General features: G+C 42.4%; 1 protein-coding gene across 5 annotated transcripts in view; it reads left to right on the top strand.

Moving 5' to 3' along the window:
* Positions 1-18655, top strand: part of FCGBP (Fc fragment of IgG binding protein) — a 141535-nt gene that overhangs the window by 5022 nt on the left and 117858 nt on the right. For all 5 annotated transcript variants that reach the window (XM_029238836.1, XM_029238810.1, XM_029238851.1 and 2 more), the window contains exons 2-3: positions 10042-10158; positions 12340-12437. The gene's annotated coding sequence lies outside the window, so the exon portion shown is untranslated. The remainder of the gene's footprint in view (positions 1-10041; positions 10159-12339; positions 12438-18655) is intronic.

The following is an 18655-nucleotide window of genomic DNA, read 5'->3' as shown; positions in this document are numbered from 1 at the left end:
TATGTATATGTTTTTAATTTACAAAAATTATACTAAGTACATTTCTATTTTTACATTTTTTTGCTCAGTATTGTTTTAAGAGCAGTCTGTGTTGTTTGTGTATCTAGTTAATTGTGTCTGTTTGCTGCATAGCACTCCAATTTATTAGTTCACCATCCTTAATTATTCACCTACTAATGAAGAAGACCTACATTGCCTTGAATTCTTTGCTACTACAAACAATACTTCAGTCAACAATCTTGTACTTATATCCTTTGGGACTTGTGTGAGAGTTTCTCTGGATTATATACCAAGATTGGGATTGCTGGATCATAGGATATACATACTGCATTATGCTAACCAAAGGTGCATGATAGTTCCAAATTCTATATGTCTTTACTAATACTAGCTCCTCTCAGACCTTTTAATTTTGACCACTCTGATGAATTTAAAATATGTTGTAATTTTCTAACTGATTTTGAGGGAGGTTGAGCATCTCTTCAGACTTGTTAGCTAGCTAGATTTCCTTTTATGTTAATTGCCTATTCATATCTTTTGCCCCGCCCCACACGGCATGTGGGATCTTCCCCAACCAGGGATCGAACCTGTGCCCCCTGCATTGGGAGCATGGAGTCTTAACCACTGGACTGTCAGGGAAGTCCCTCCATTTTTTTTTTTTTTTTTGCGGTACGCGGGCCTCTCGCCGTCGTGGCCTCTCCCGTTGCGGAGCACAGGCTCCGGGCGCGCGGGCTCAGCGGCCATGGCTCACGGGCCCAGCCACTCCACGGCACGTGGGATCCTCCCGGACCGGGTCACGAACCCGTGTCCCCTGCATCGGCAGGCGGACCCTCAAGCACTGCACCACCAGGGAAGACCCGTCCCTCCATTTTTATATTGGGATTCCTACTCCTAAATATTTGAAGGATTTTATTGTATATTCTGGATATTAATCACATTTTTTTTTGAAGCTGAAAATGTCTTCTCCCGGTTTGTCACTTATTAGTTAACTTTTTCAATCATGTCTTTGGAAGAAATCTTTAATCTTAATATAGTCAAATTCATCTCATTATATAGTTTATATTTTCTTGGTTTAAACAACTTTATTCACTCCAAAGTCATAAAAATATTCTGTATTTTTCTACTAGCTGTTCTGGGTTGAACTGTTTCTCTTAAAAACAGATATGTTGGGCTTCCCTGGTGGCGCAGTGGTGGAGAGTCCGCCTGCCGATGCAGGGGACACGGGTTCGTGCCCCGGTCCCGGAAGATCCCGCATGCCGCGGAGCGGCTGGGCCCGTGAGCCATGGCCGCTGAGCCTGTGCGTCCGGAGCCTGTGCTCCGCAACGGGAGGCCGCAACAGTGAGAGGCCCGCGTACCACACACACACACAAAACAAAAAACAGATATGTTGAAATCCTAACCGCCCCCCCCCCCATACTCCAGAATGTGCTCTCATTTGGAAGCAGAGTAGTTGCAGATGTAATTAGTTAAATTAAGATGAGGTCATAATGGCATAGGATGGGCCCCTAATCCGATATGACTGACATCCTTATAAGAAGACAGTCACTTGAAGACAAACACAGAGAGGGAGAAAACCATGTGATGAGGAAGGCTGAGATTGGAGTTATGCAGTGCAGCTGCAAGCTGAGGAACTCCAAAGATTACCAGTAAACCACCAAAAGCTAAGAAGAGGCAAGGAAGGATTCCCCTACAGCTTCCAGAGGGAGCATGGCCCCACTGACACCTTGATTTTGTACTGGTAGCCTCCAGAACTGTGAGACAATACGTTTCTGTTGTGTTAAGCCACGCAGTTTGTGGTACCTTGTTCTGGCAGCCCTATGAAATGAATATACTAGCTTTATAGATTTATCTTTCATATTTAGGTCTCTAATCCATTTATTTGACCTTCGTATTATGGTGAGAGGTAGGGAACCAGCTTTTCCTTTCTCCTTATAAGGACCCAGTTTCCCCAGTACCGTCCTTTAACAATCCATCTTTTCCCTTCTGATTAGGATGCTTATTCTGAAATAGCTCAAGGTTTCTTATGTACACGTGTCTCTCTCTCTCCTCTCTGTTCTGTTGCTTTGATCCGTTTGTCTGCTTATGTGCCATTCCACTTTTGTCTTTTTTTAACTCTGGCTTTTGGGTATATCTTATCTGATACAGAAAATTCCTCTTTTTTGGGCCCACTCTTATCTATTTGTGGATCTTGATTCTTCCACATGCAATTTTGAATCCATTTATTGTGTTTCTAAAAAAAATCTTTCTGAAATTTGGGCTTGCATTGAATTTATAGCTTGATTTAGGTAGAAGAAACCTCTTAATACTAAATTGTTACATTCATGAACATGGTTCATCTCCCCATTTGCTAGATTTCTTTTGTTTCCTTTAATAACATTAAATTCTTTCTTTTTTTCGGCCACGCTACGTGGCTTGTGGGATCTTAGTTCCCCAACCAGGGATCGAACCCTGGGCCTTGGCAGTGAAAGTGCGGAGTCTTAACCACTGGACCGTCAGGGAATTCCCTAAACTTTTTTTCTTCATAAACATCTTGTGGATTGACAGGTGAATTCCTAGATTACTTTTAAACTTTTGTTACTATTCTGAATGGAATCTTATTTTTTGTTAGAGTTTCTGGTTGTTTACTATTATGTAGAGGAATGTTATTCATTTTTCCGGTTTGATATTTTATTTGGCCAATTTGCTGACTTACAGTTTTAATGGTTTTGAGTTTCTGTAGGGAATACCAAATCACATCCAAATAATGACAATATTGTCATCCTCCCTCCCATTCCGTATATACGTATTTATAATGTCTTATTGCAATGGTCAGGACCCCTAGGAGTGAACAGTAGTAGTGATTGTGTTCTTCCTGATCTTAAAAGGAATGAGCTTAAGGTTCCGTCTTTTTTTTTTTTTATTTATTTAATTTATTTATTTTTGGCTGCGTTGGGTCTTTGTTGCGGCTCATGGGTTTCTCTCTAGTTGCAGTGAGCGGGGGCTACTCTTCCTTGCCGTGCACGGGCTTCTCATTGTGGTGGCTTCTCTTGTTGCGGAGCACGGGCTCTAGGCGCACGGGCTTCGGTAGTTGTGGCATGCAGGCTCAATAGTTGTGGCGCATGGACTCAGTAGTCATGGCTCGCGGGCTCTAGAGCGCAGGCTCAGTAGTTGTGGCACACGGGCTTAGTTGCTCCGCGGCATGTGGGATCTTCCCAGACCAGGGCTCGAACCTGTGTCCCCTGCATTGGCAGGCGGATTCTTAACCATTGCGCCACCAGGGAAGCCCAAGATTCTGTCTTAATTGTGTGGTGTGTGGTAGATTTTTAGTAGATAGTCCTTATCAAATTATGGAAGTTCCTTTCTATCCCTAGTTTTCTGAGAGCTTTTATCATAAATAGATGTTGAACTTTATTAAATGTTTTTTTCAATCCATGGAGGTGACCATATGACTTTCCTCCTTTATTCCATAATGTAGTGCATTACATTGTTAACTTTCTGATGTTTATTAAAACCTACTCAGTTATGTTTTATTTTTCATACATTATTGTATTTGCTTATCTAATATTTTATTTAGGAATTGTATTTACACTTAGAAAGTAAAATGGGCCGCTAATATTCTTTTCCTAAATTGTCCCTATTCACTTTAGGAATCAAGGATATACCAGCTTTGTAAAATGAATTTCTCTTCTTTTTCTCCCTGTAATAATTTGTATACAGCAGGTATTACTTTTTCCTTGAAAGCTTGGTAGAATTCCCCTGTTAAACCTTCTGGAGCTTCTTTTAACTAAAATTTCAGGTTCTTTAATTGTTGTTGGTCTTTTCAAAGTTTACTGTTACTTGTTTCAGTATTGGCATTTTCTATTCTTGTGGAAATTTGTCCATTTTGTCAGTTTTCAAGTGTATTGGTTTATGTAGTTCAAAAATTTATTTTATCATTTAAGAATATCTATATCTATAGTTTCCCCCCTTTTAGTTATGCATTTTGTTTTTTATTTTATGTTTCTTTTTTTCTATCAGTCTTGCCTGAAGCATTTCTATCTTATTAGAATTTCAAGTTGCCAAGTTTCAGGTTTTGTTGATCTTCTCTATTTTTCTACTTTGTCAATTTCTGCCTTTAAATTTTTTTCTTCTTTTTTTTTTTTGGATTTTTCTCTGTTGTTTCATATTTAAGTTCCTAAAATGAGGCTTCCTTCATTTGTTTTCAATCTTTTGATAAGAAATATTCAAAGCAATAGATTACCCTTGAATCATTGCTTTGGTAGTGCTTTTGTTGCCATTCAGTTATAAGGATTTATTTCTTTTATATTTTAGTTTTTAACTCAATAGTTATTCGTATTATATTATTTAAGTTTCCAGGCTTCTGTATTTTTGTTTTTTAGAGCCATCTACACTGGGATGGATAACTATGGTATAATGAAGAGAGTCCAGAATGCAGTGCCTCAGAAGACATTTATTTATTTCACAAAACATCCCAGAGTAGGTAGGTGGCCTCACCCCAAGAGGTCATCAGGTCCCACCTTTCTTATTGCCCTGCTTTGAGCATCATCCTGACTCACACGGTTGAAGCCATCTTAGGGTCACCAAATCTGTGTTCCCCTCTGTGAGAAGACAGAATGAAGAAGTATGGAACAATTAGCTTCATTTTAAGGACATGACACAGAAGTTGCCCACCTTACTTCTGCTTATATCCCACTGGCCAAAAATTAATCATATGGCTACAGGAGACAGAGTACTAAAAACAGAAAGTGAACCAGTTACGTTAACAGAGAGAATTTAATAAAAGGAATTGGTTGAGTTAGTGAAATAGATGTTGAGATGACAAAATGGGGATATTGTATTAATCACAGATAATAGATGCAGAAATCAGCTTTCACCCCCTAGGACTGGGGCAACAAAGGGAATAGGTTTCTAGTTGTCTACTATTATGTAAACATAATAGAGTTATTAAAATCATGATAGGGTTATTAGAATCTAGAAGGTTGAAGGAATACTCCAGTAGAGCTGGAACCCAGGCCTCTGACAAGGGGACTGCTGGTCTTTGTATGTCAGAGAGAGAAAAATGAGACTGAGAGTATGGAAAAGACAGGAGTCAGCTGCTGCCATCAGGGGGAAGAACCACTGCTGGGGTGATGCTAACAGGAAAGGGAAGCAAAACAGAAAGAAGCACGTACTTTCTCCTTCCAGCCTTTTGTCTTTCTTTCTTGTGCTTCCTCTCAAAAGAACCAAGTAGGGAGCTGGCGGCCTCAGAGCCGCAAAGCAGAGTGCAAAAGGGTGGGTTTGGGTTAAGAAACAATGGACTAGTCACCAACACAGTTCACCCACCCTTTTGACCACTCAGCGTCCGTACATATGTTTCTACACATATTTGAACTTCCATTTAAGAACCATAAAACATCATGTTTCACCTAATCTTGAGCAAAGATGCTCTCATCTGCTCTCCAAACAGGGGAGATACAGGATTCCTCCAGTCATATTATCCATTCCTGTTTTGCTTTTTTCTGTCATTCTCCTTATGGCATTCATTTGGATTGAGTCTCCTCCCAACATTTCCATTCTCCCCTCTGTGCTAGTTGCAAGTTTTACACTTACTTGCTGTTCTTTTAGTGTTTACTCTAAAAATATCTTCTTGTGTATTCAACAAAATCCTCTCCATTTATAAGTTTTTCAAGATGTTAGTTCTTTTTTAAACACCTAAATTTGACATTGTTACTGTACTTTTGATAGAGTTTTGATATGTTTACCTTTTTTTGTTGTTTATTTTTTCTTTTCTTATCATTCCTTCTTGTATTTCAGACTTTCATTCTAGGATTAGTTTTATTCTTCCTGAAGTATATCTCTTAGAAGTTCTTTTGAAGAGGGTGTCTTGGGAATCAATTCCTAGTTTTTGGTTTGTCTAAACAATAATTTTAGTTTTTGTTCTTGAAAGACATTCTGCTGGACAAACAGTTCTAGTGTGACAGTTATTTTATTTTAGCACTTTGAGGGTCTCATTCCACTATCTTCTGGCTTCCATTATTGCTGTTGAAAAATAAAAAGTAATGCTTTGGCTTTGTCTAATGATTTTCTCTTTAGTGTGCTAAAGTTTACTATATATCTAGCATGGATGTTTTAAAATATGTTCTGCCTGGGATTCATTGGGTTTCCTGAATTTGAGGAAGAATCTTTCATCAAATCTGAAAAATTCCCAGATATGATCTCTTCATATATGCTTCTCTCCCTTCTATTATCTTTTTTGTTTTTAAACCATGAATTAGGGACTTCCCTGGTGGCACCGTTGTTAAGACTCTGTGCTCCCAATGCAGGGGGCCTGGATTCGATCCCTGGTCAGAGAACTAGATCCCACATGCGTGCCGCAACTAAGAGTTCGCATGCCACAACTAAGGAGCCAGCGAGCTGCAACTTAGGAGCTGGCGAGCCGCAACTAAGACCCAGTGCAACCAAATAAATAAATATTTAAAACCATGAATTAGATGTACGTTGGACCTTCCCACTCTGTCCAGTATATCTTAACCCATTGTTTATAATGTCCATCTTTTTTCTCCCTGGGCTGTGCTCTGTGTAATTTCTTTCTTTTTTTTATTAATTGATTTATTTATTTTTGGCTGCATTGGGTCTTCTTTGCTGCATGAGGGCTTTCTCTAGTTGTGGCAAGCAGGGGCTACTCTTCGTTGTGGTGCGCGGGCTTCTCATCGCGGTGGCTTTTCTTGTTGCGGAGCATGGGTTCTATGTGTGTGGGCTTCAGTAGCTGTGGCACGCGGGCTCAGTATTTGTGGCGCATGGGCTTAGTTGCTCCGCGGCATGTGGGATCTTCCTGGACCAGGGCTTGAACCCATGTCCCCTGCATTGGCAGGCGGATTCTTAACCACTGTGCCACCAGGGAAATCCCTGTATAATTTCTTCAAGTACATATGTGTTCTAGTTTCTTCTCCTTTCAGCTGTGATATAATCTATTTAATATGTCCACTGGGTTTAAAAGTTTTCATATATGTAAGTTCTAGTTTTTCTTGTTCAAATCGTCCTTGCCAATCTTGATACTGTTTTTCCTTCAGTATTTTTTAAACGCCATCTTCAGTCTCTTTAAACATTTATTTATTTTATATTCAGTACCTTATAATTTCAATATTTATACCAACTCTGAGTATGGTTCTGAGGTTTATTGCTTCTGCTTGTGTGGTTTGTGGAACTCATGTTCCTTGGGATTTTATCTGTGGAAATTCTTTAAAGCCTGGGTTTAAAATGCATTTCCCTGGATAGAGTTAGTGCTTGCTTATGCCATGTACCTGTGGGAATAGCCAACTTGGGACCACTCTAAAATTTTGTCTGGAGGTCTTTCAGGTTACACAGATAGTACAAATTTAGGCTTTAAACCCACAGGAATATGGACTTACTGTTAGGAATTCTCAGGGGAAATCTTTTTCTCTTGATTTACTCATCATAAAGGCGGAGACAAACATATATTCCCACCATCTTTTTCAGATGGAGAGCTTTTTAAAAAAGTACCAACTGAAGGTTTGCCCTCAGGTTCTAGAATTTTTTATATAGATCTCTGATCTTTCCTCTCCCTCTGCTTAAGTCCCAGGACTTTTCTCCTGTGAAAATGGTTCATTAACACCCAGGCTTTATGCAGTTTACCCCAGGAAAAGTGCTGAGTCTAGAGCTCTCTTTACTTCTCTGGAGTCATGTTTCTTGGTTTTGGTCTGCAAGGATATACTTAAGGCACACTGTCTCTCCTTCAAGAATGGCGCAACCAAGAGGAAGTGTCTGGGCCCCCAGGCCTCACCTGCTCTCATTGAATCAGAGAGCTAGTTTACATACAATTAACTGTACCTATTCCTTTTTAAATTAATTATACCCTGTCCCTAGCTTTCATGGACAGCAAATTCAATTACTCATTAATCTGATAGTTCTCTTATTCAGAAAACACTGAATATGTTAATATTCAGTTAATATCCTAAAACTAAGGAATGTTTCTTACGGGTTGGATTGTGTCTCCCCCCACCCCACCCCCAAACTCATATGTTGAAGCCCTAATCCTCAGTACCTCAAAATGACTGTATTTGGAGATAGGGCCTCTAAAGAGGTTAAGTGGACAACAAAAAAAATGGTAATTATGTGAGGTGATAGAGGTGCTAACGAACCTAATTGTGGTAATCATTTCGTACTATATGCATGTATCGAATCGTTACATCACATACCTTAAACTTATACAATTGTTATATGTCAATTATATGTCAATAAAGCTAGGAAAAATAAAAATAGATGCAATGTGGCATCCTGCTTGGGATCCCGGAAAGGAAAAAGAACATTGGTGGAAAAACTAGGGAAATCCAGATAAAGTCTGAAGTTTCACTTAAAAAACATAAAAATAAAGTAGGATAAGTGCTATTAAAAATTTCCAAAATACAGCAAGAGGGAAGAGATATGGGAACATATGTATAACTGATTCACTTTGTTATAAAGCAGAAACTAACACACCATTGTAAAGCAATTATACCCCAATAAAGATGTTAAAAAAAATTAAAAAAATAAATTTCCAAAATACAGTGAGAGGACACACCAGGAGCAACTAATCAGGACACAAAGATTTCAAAGCAGAGTAAAAATCTGGATGTAATTTTTTCAGTGAAAAACCCAAGGTACCTGCCTCTAGAAACAGGCAATTATTCTAAAGGTTAACTGACTTGTTTTATAGTTGCTGTTGTTATTATTATTATCATTTATCATTTTTGTCTCTCCCTTGCTGCACACACACACACACACATGCACACACACACACACACAGACGGACACTAAGCTTCATGATAAAGAGGTCAAATCTATATTATTCACTTCCTTACCCTCAGTATCTAGAACAATGCCTGGCATACGGTAAAACAATGCCTGCCTCGAAAAATATATATGGTGAGTGAATGAATGAGCCATAGAATTGGAAATACCATAATTTAGTCAATCATTTCCCTGTTAACAGACGTTCAGATGGTCTCCAATTCAGATTGGTTTTGTTGTGATTGCCTTCTAGTGCTGTTATATACAACATATCTTTAGCTACTGAAGCATATCCTTAGCTACTAATCCCTTTGTTCCTGTAGTATGGATTCCTCAAGATAACACTTCTGTCACAGCTTTATGCCCCCTTTTTAAAAACGTTTAACAGGAAATGCCTTTCCTAAAAGGTTGTGATGATTTACTGTCACGTCAGCAGTGTATAAAACTTTATTTCTTTCCCCACTCTAGATAATGTCAGTTGTTTTAATATTTTCCAACTTGTTGAATGAATAATTGTGTTTCATTTCAAATTAAATTTAAAAATCTTAAAACACTGAAAAAAAAGAGGTTAAGTGGAAACGAGGCCATTAGGGTGGGTCCTAATCTAATCATGACTGGTGTCCTTATAAGAAGAAGAAAATTGAACACACAAAGAGACACCAGAGGGAGTTCCCTGGTGGTCCAGTGGCTAAGACTCTGTGCTTCCAATGCAGGGGGCCTGGGTTCGATCCCTGGTCAGGGAGCTAGATCCCATATGTTGCAACTAAGAGTTTGCATGCCACAACTAAAGACCCTAAATGCCGCAACTAAAGATTCTGCATGCAGCAACTAAAAGATCCCACGTGCCCCAACTAAGATCAGGCGCAGCCAAATAAATAAGTAAAATATTTAACGAAATAAAACAAAAAAAACCAAAGAGACACCAGGGATGTGTGTGCACAGGGGAAAGAAGGCAGTCATCTGCAAGCCAAGGAGAGAGACCTCAGAAGAAACCAAATCTGCCCACACCTTGATCTTGGGCATCTAGTCTCCAGAACTGTGAGAAATAAATTTCTGTTGTTGTTTAAGCCACCCAATCTGTGGTACTTTGTTATGGCAGCCCCAGCAGACTAATACTGTCTCCGATGCTATAATTTCAGACACCATCTTAGTAGCACAGAAGGAGGAACTATGATTTGACACTGGGGCCTTTCCAAAGCTGTTGCCATCACACCCATTGCACAGCCTGGTTTGGCAGACAGACTTAACAAGCCCAGGCCTAGGATGTGTCTCACTCATGTATCATGTTTCTTTTTTCAGGGTCCTTCTGCTCAGGAATGAATCTGAGGCCAGGCAACATCTTGGTGATGCTCCAGCCTTTCCAGCTGACTTGGTGTAGAGGACCTGTGGGATGTGCTGAGGAGGATTGAGAGAGAGGTGAGGACAGCAGGAGTTAGGGAGGGGGAAGGGGGGCAGAAGCACTCTCTCAGGCCCGAAACCAGATTCTCTGAATAGGTGTGGGTGAGGAAGGCATTTTATGACGTCTAGAAACACAGGGGGAAATGCAGGAAGGGAACGATGTCCAGTGAGTTTAGGACTAAGTGATTCAGAGGTGGCGCAAGCATCCCAGCCCTCTTTTGCCTCTCTTGATTAACTCGGGAGGCTCATTCAATCATAAATAATTGCATCTATTCACCTTTATTAATTCCCTCCCCCAGACTTCATGTATGACAAATTCATTCTCTCACTGGAAAAATATTTCCTGAGCACAATCAATGTATTGGGCATATAGCAGCTGAGCAGTCAGTCTCTGCCTTCACACAGCTCCAAATCTGGGAGAGCAAGCTCTCACAAGAGTGAATATTTCACAAAATGGTTTAAAGACTCAAACATAAGACATGACACCATAAGACTCCCAGAAGAGAGCATAGGCAAAACATTCTCTGACATAAATGTAATGTCCGTCAACAGATGAATGGATAAAGAAGATGTGGTACATATATACAATGGAATATTACTCAGCCATAAAAAAGAATGGAATAATGGCATTTGCAGCAACCTGGATGCAACACAACTAGAGATCATCATACTAAGTGAAGTATGTCAGAAAGAGAAAGACAAATACCATATGACATCACTTCTATGTGGAATCTAAAATATGGCACAAATGAACCTATCTGTTGATCCAGAACAGAAGCAGACTCATAGACATAGAGAACAGACTTGTGGTTGCCAAGGGGGATGGGGGGAGGGAGAGGGAGGGACTGGGAGTTTGCGGTTGGCAGGTGCAAACTATTACCTTTAGAATGGTTAAACAACAAGGTCCTACTGTATAGCACAGGGAACTCAATTCACTATCCTGTGATAAACCATGATGGAAAAGAATATAGAAAAGAATGTATATAAGTGTATAACTGAGTCACTTTGCTGTACAGCAGAGATTGGCCCACATTGTAAATCAACTATACTGCAATAAGAAAAAATTGAAGAAAAAAACATTAAATACATCTACAATATCATTAAAAAAAAAGAGTGAGTGTTTCAGAAGGGACAGTAGGGGTGCTGCGGGAGCACAGGCACAGAAAGAACCAACTAGACCTGAAGGCCTCAGTGAGGAAGCTGAGACCTGAAAGATGAGGAGGGGTGGGAAGGGAGAGAGTTTCAGGTTCAAGAGAACTGGGTTGTGAAAGCCCTAAAGTAATTAAAGTATCAATTCATGACACTGAGGGAGCCCCATGTGGCTGGACTGTGGAGTGACAGGGATGGTGGCCCAGGCTGAGGCAGCAAGCAGAAGCCTCCTGGGAAGAGCGATCTGGGAAAGGGAAAGGGTAAGGATTTTAGACTCTCCCTGAAGGACAATGGCCTGGTCTCTGTGTGGGCTTCCGGTGGGGGCCCTGATCTGACCGTGGGGTCCTGGTGAGGCCCTTGTCTGTCCGTGGGGTCCCGGTGAGGCCCTGGTCTGTCCATGGGGTCCCGGTGAGGCCCTGGTCTGTCCGTGGGGTCCTGGTGAGGCCCTGGTCTGTCCATGGGGTCCCGGTGGGGGCCCTGGAAGGGCCCACAGAAGGATTAAGCAGGGAAGTGACTACTAGATCATGAATGGATTGTAAAGCAAGATTTGGAAGGTTGCTGTTGTAGTAGTACAGGAGAGAGATGGTGATGGCTTGGAGGAGGGTAGCTTCTGTGGGGACCGAGAGAAGTGACAGATTTTGAATCTCCGGCACATGGTAAAGGATCTGATATGGAGTGAGGGAGCAGGTGGAGGTAAGTGTGACTCTCAGATTTCTAGGGAGACAGAAGAGCCAGGAGAGAAGAGAGAGGAGAGAAGAGGTCTAGCTGTTACTCTAGGAGGTCTGTTAAGGGGAAGAAGGATCTTTTTTTTTAAGAGTATGGAGAAGGAATAATAATATCTGGACACAGCTTTGGGACGCCAAGGAATGGCAGGGTGTATTACTGTCCACAGTGTTTGCTGTCTCTCCTGAAATATACCCACTTGATATCAAGCTTGGCCATATGACTCGCTTTAGCCAATGAAATGTGAACACAGTGATGTACATCTCTTCCAAGCTGAAGCTTCAAGAGCCAGCTCACGGCTGTCCATGTCTCTTTTCCCTCTGCCAGGAGGGTGGCAGTGTTTCAGAGGCTGCCCCATCAGCCCAGGTTAACGAAGGAAGAAGTGGAGCAGAGCCCAGCCCACCCATGTTGGACATGGCACAAGAGTGAGTCTCTACCTTTATGTGAGTCACTGGGATTTGGGTTCATTTGTTTCCGCAGCATATCCTGGTTACTTCTCTCCTCCTCCAGACCTTGAGGTGTTTGGCAAGCGGGGGAGATGAAGAGCCTTCAGTTAGGATTGTGGGATTATCTTTGGAGAATGGTCCTGTTTTAGTTAAGGTAAGAGTTGGAGGGAACATTGAGGGAAAGGTTTACAGGGGTTGCAGTGGAAGAGTTTGGGAAGGATGGAGTGAGGCAGGAGCCGGTAGAGCAAAAGACAACACAGAGAATGATGGAGATGAGAGAACCTGAGATGACGAGATGAGCTTGTGTTTTGGGGGATTACCAAGGGAAACAAAAGAGAGGAAACATGATGAATTTGGTCATGACACCGCTTGGAGGGCAGTGGGCTCTCAAGTTCAGAACCACATATTGCTTCAGAAGGTAGCCTCCTGGTCCCATCTACTCCCTCTCACTTCACTCTCTTAATGTTCCTCGTCATTCTCATCACAGTCAGCTCACTTCTGAGTTGTTGGCGTCCTTCTGATAGAATGTGACTTCCATGCTGTACGAGCCCGGCCTGAGTTGTTTATCACTGTACCCGGAATTCTAAGCACAGGGGCCCGGCTACCTGTGAGATGAATGAATGAATGAATAAAGCTTATGGATCCATCCTGCTCGTCATGGTCTCTCCCATCAGTGAGAAGGGTGGTTCTCAGCAGTCTGTAAACCTAGGTTTGACTCTTGGCTCATGGTTTTCTGTCTTAGTCATTGTGGGCAAGTTACCTAACCTCTCTGACCTTGGTTTCCTTAGCTTTAAAATGGGATACTCATAGATATCTAAGTCATAGGGCTCTTCTCAGAATTAAATGAGATGATTTATCTCATTTAAAGGACTCAGCGTGTTGAACAACTATCCAATTCTTTGGGACTTCTTCTGTCCTAATTTTAGAAAGGCATCTATGCTGATGCCCAGTGCAGACAAATATGCCAGGCCTCTCCACTAGAACTCCACACAGTTTTCCCCATCTCCTTGCTCCTCAACAGAGGAAAAGAGATTTGTCCAGAGACCCACAGGGTATACTGAAGACCCAGCCAGGGCTTTCCCCACTACGCCTTAGAAGGAAGTGGCTCTCTCAGCTAGTGAGGAGTGTGACTCAAAAGAAATATCCAGGAAAAAAAAAGAGAGGGAGAGAAAAAGAAAGAAAGGAAGGAAGGAAGGGAGGGAGGGAGGGAGGAAGGAAGGAAGGAAGGAAGGAAGGAAGGAAGGAGGAAAGAAAGGAAAAAGAAAGAAAGACAGACAGAAAGAAAGAAAGACAGAAAGAAAGAAAGAAAAGAAAGAAAGAAAAGAAAAAGAAAGAAGGATCCAGCAGGCAAGTGAGTGGATTCGTTTCCTATAGCTCCTGTAACAAATTACCACAAACTTAGTGGCTTACAAGAACACAAATTTACTGTCTTACAATTCTGGAGGTTAGAAGTCTAAAATCACTCTCACTGGGCTAAAATCAAAGTGTCATAGGGCTGCATTCCTTATGGAGGCTTGAGGGGAGAACCCATTTCCTTGCCTTTTCCATCTTCTAGAGACCACCTGCACTCCTTGGCTCGTGGCCCCTTCCTTCATCTTCAGAGGCAGCGTGACATCACTCCGAGCTCTGCTTCCATCCTCACATCTTCTCTGACTCTCCTGCCTCCCTCTTTCACTTATAAGGACCCTTGTGATTACATTGGGTCTACCTGGATAATCTGGAATCCTCACCCCATCTCAAAATCCTTAGCTTAATCATATTTGCAGCGTCTCCCTTTTGCCATGTAAGATAACATATGGACAGGTTCCAGGCGTTAGGACATGGACATCTTTGGAGGGTCATTTTTCTGCCTACTACAGAGGGCAAGTTGGAAATGTGCTCTCAGGCCTCAGAGCACTCTTTGTCCCTCTCTGGTCTCTCCAGCTGTTGCTGATCTCATTTCTTTCCCCCCTTTCCCCATTTTTTTCCCCCATCCTCACAGCTTACTTTAAAACAGCTATCATCCACTAGAGGCATTTGCTCCAAATTGCCTAATCCTTAAGAATGGTGGTCCAAGTTAAGTCCCCTCTGATTATGTCCGTTAGAAGGAGCTTGATCAGACTCTCCAGGTGGAGCTTCTAGAACAGCACAGTCCAAGAGAAATAGAATGTGAGCCACAAATGCGAGTCACATATATCATGTCAAATTTCCAGGCATCCTGTTTAAAAAAAAAATAGGTTAAAAAGAAATAGATGGAATTAATTTTAATAACACATATTGTATTTAATACAATGTATTGGACATATGATTTTAGCATGCATTTAATAGAAAAATTATTAATGAGATATTTTATATTGTCTTTGCAATCTGGTGTGTAGTTTATACTTCAGGACATCTCAATTCAGACTAGCCACATTCTAAGTGCTTAATATTGATAATATTATACTGGACGGTGCAGGCCTAGAACCTAAACTCTGCAAGAGCCCCAGGGCCTAGAACAGTCCCTGGAGCAGTGGGCACTCAGATTTGTGGAATGCAGGAATTAATGGACTGCTCTGTTCAGGTTTAGGCTCTTTTTCAAAAGCCCTGGGCCACTGACTCAAAGAAGGAAGCCTGGCACTTCCCTGGTGGCACAGTGGTTAGGAATCCGCCTGCCAGTGCAGGGGACATGGGTTTGAGCCCTGGTCCGGGAAGATCCCACATGCCGTGGAGCAACTAAGCCCATGTGCCACAACTACTGAGCCTGCTCTCTAGAGCCTGCGAGCCACAACTACCGAAGCCCGCTCGCCCTAGAGCCCGCGCACTGCAACCACTGAAGCCCGCGTGCCTAGAGCTGGTGCTCTGCAGCAAGAGAAGCCACCGCAGTGAGAAGCCCACATACCACAACAAAGAGTAACCCCCTCTGGATGCAACTAGAGAAAGCCCATGTGCAGCAATGAAGACCCAACGCAGCCAAAAAAAAAAAAGGAAGCCTAACTGGGAGGGGGGGGAGTGGGGGGAGGGGGGAATCCTGTGCATCTTATTTGCATAATCCCTCCCGGGTGTGCTTGCTCTTCAGGCAACTTCCCTGTAGTGATTTCCACTGGGTCTGCTCTTACCCAGGCAACCCTTTTTAATTTATTTTTTGGCTGTGCCATGCAGCTTACAGGATCTCAGTTCCCTGACCAGGGACTGAACCCAGGCCATGGCATTGGAAGCCCAGAATCCTAACCACTAGGCCATCAGGGAACTCCCTAATCCCAGGCAACCTTGAAAAATGCACCGTTGAGCTGTGCTTAGTCCTGTCTGGAAGGTAAAGGACAGAAAGGGACTCTCCATGGAGCCAATTCCCAGGAGACCAGGGGTGGGTGGGTGAAGAAGAAAGCCCCCAAGCCAGCCCTTTATGATCTGATTCTGGTCCCTATTCATCTCCTGCCTTATCACATTGTTCTGGACTGAATAATGCCCTCCCGCCTCAAATCTGTACATTGAAGCCCTGACCCCCAAGTGTGGCTGAGTTTGGAGATAGGGTTTTTAGGGAGGTAATTAAGGTTAAATGAGGTTATAAGGCTGGGGCCCTAATCCAATAGGACTGGTGTCCTTATTGGAAGAGGAAGAGACATGAAAGGCATGTGCACGAAGAGAAAAGGCCGCGTGAGGACACAGTGAGAAGGTGGCTGTCTGCAAGCCAAGGAGAGAGGCCTCAAGAGAAACCAACCCTTCTGGCAACTTGATACTGGACTTCCAACCTCCAGAACTGTGAGAAAATAAATTTCTGTTGTTAAGCCACCCAGTCTATGCTATTCTGTTATAGCAGCCCCAGCAAACTAACACCTACCTCATCTCTCACCAGTCTTCAATGCTGCCCTTCAACTCCACTCCATTAGTTCTGGTGTAAACCAGTGTTCCTTCTTTTGGAGAAGAACTTTTCCTCCCCCTGGGTGATACACAAGAAGTAGCGGAGCTAGCCACTCAGCTGGGTGCATTTTGGGGAGACAGAACTGCCCCAGAACAAGTAAAGGGGACAAGCAGGAGTGCCTGCTATATGTCAGATCACTGTCAGTCACTGACCACGTCACTCCATTTAGTCCTTAAAACAAAACACTATGAAGTGAGTACCACTGACCACGTTTCAAAGAAAATAACTCCAACAGTGAATATTTACGCTCAAAAGTGTCAAGCACTGTGCTCTGGACCTAACATGCATCACCTCATTTAATCCTCACTGCGACGGAGGAGGAGGTGGGAACCATCATTACCACCACTATTCTATAGGAAAGGCAGGCAGGCCCTGGGCAGTTCAATCACTTGCCCAAGTGCACGGAACGGGCAACTGCCAAGTAGAGCAGTCTGACTCCAGAGTGCTCACTCCTGCCCCCTGCACTCCGCCTTCTGTCCGCGAGTCACCGGAGAGTCAGGCAACCATTGCCCAAGTCAAGCTTGCCCAGGGTTAAATAACGATCATCGGCATTGGGCTGCATGGGAACTCGGTTTCATCAAAAGTGCTGCTACATTCACTCACAGGTGTCCACCCTACGAAAGATATTGTGCTACCAATGTGGAGCCTGAAGACCAAAACCCACAGTTACTGGCTAAAAGGAGGATCAGTGTAGGGGAAGGATGGTCATGCAAATAGTTATAATCCAACTCACTGGAGGAAGATACTGAATCCAGTGGGGTCCTATAAACAGCTCAGTGTTTGCCTTGGAAGTCCTTTTTCACGGGGGAGTTTATGCTGGAGAGAAACCAAACAAGACTGGTCATAAATCACTTAATTAAAAAAAAAAAGTATTGCAGTAGAAACAGAAAAAAAGCAAAATCTCTCTCTTAACCACATAACCACATAAGGATCTTAATAGACTTTGAATTTAAGAACAAGCTTTGTAAATTATTACTGAATCTTTTTTTTATCATCTTTATACGACTTTATAACTGACTCTAATTTTTACGACTTTATAAACCGTCTCTAATTTTTAAAGCAACCATTGCTTTTCACTTATGGATTTCATCTAAAAATATTTCAAGCCTTAAAAAAAATTCAAGTATAAATATCTTTAACAGGACAAAAAAACTAACAAGTTTCATTGACACTGGAAGTGTTCTTATCTTTTTTCTCCTTGGGTGTTAAAAACTTGAGAACAGTAACTACTGTGGAATTCAAAAAACTCATTTGCTTTGAGATTGTCTTTGGCCTTCAAATCCAGCTAACATTTTATGGATTGAAAACTAACTTCCATTCTTAAAGGGGAAGCACATATTCTGATCTTCTGTTTTCCTCTGAAAAAGGAATTTATGTGCTTTTCGACAGATGAGGCAATAGTATATTCAAAGCATAGCGACTTGAGAACACGATTTGCTTTAGGAAACTCAAAAATTTCTGTATTTCTGGAACATAAAGTTCAGGAAAGGAGATGAGACTGCGCTGAAGATAACCTTGAAGAGCCTTTTATGCTACATTAAAAAGTTGGGGGACTTCCCTGGTAGCACAGTGGTTAAGAATCCACCTGCCAATGCAGGGGACACGGGTTCGAGTCCTGGTCCGGGAAGATCCCACATGCTGCAGAGCAGCTAAGCCCATGCCCCACAACTACTGAGCCTGTGCTCTAGAGCCTTCATGCCACAACTAATGAAGCCTGCGTGCCACAACAACTGAAGCCGGCACCTAGAGCCCGTGCTCCGCAACAAGAGAAGCCTGCGCATGGCAATGAAGAGTAGCCCCCGCTCTCCACAACTAGAGAAAGCCCGCGCACAGCAACGGAGACCCAATGCAGCCAAAAATAATAAATAAGTAAATAATTAAATTTAAAAATAAAGTTGGAATTTCACCCTGATTGGCTGGCAGGCAGTGAAAAGGAAAAACGCTGTTTCCTCCTCTAGTCACCACTCAGCTCTCAGTACCAGTCACCAAACCTGTGGAGGTTTTTCCCACACCAAGAAATTCTCCAATTCTCTGGGGACACCAACTGCATGTCTTAGAATTCAATTCAATTCTGACACCACCTACCTGGAGTTAGCTTGAGATCCCACCCAGATTAAGGGCTCAGTCCCACAAGCCTAACCCCCAACTCAGATACCTATTGCAAGCAGTGGGTCTTCAGGTTACCTGCAACCTCTGTCCCACTTGGCTACAAATCGGGGGTTCCCGTCACCCCCTCCTTGGGTTCGATCATTTGCTAGAACAGCTCACAGAACTCAGGAAAACAGTTTACTTACCTGTAAAGAGGATGCAACTCTGGAAT

Source organism: Monodon monoceros, unplaced genomic scaffold, assembly GCF_005190385.1.
Source record: "Monodon monoceros isolate NGI ecotype Baffin Bay Population unplaced genomic scaffold, NGI_Narwhal_1 Super_Scaffold_10, whole genome shotgun sequence".
NCBI classification, from domain to species: domain Eukaryota; kingdom Metazoa; phylum Chordata; class Mammalia; order Artiodactyla; family Monodontidae; genus Monodon; species Monodon monoceros.
This window is presented reverse-complemented; position numbering and strand designations above follow the sequence as displayed.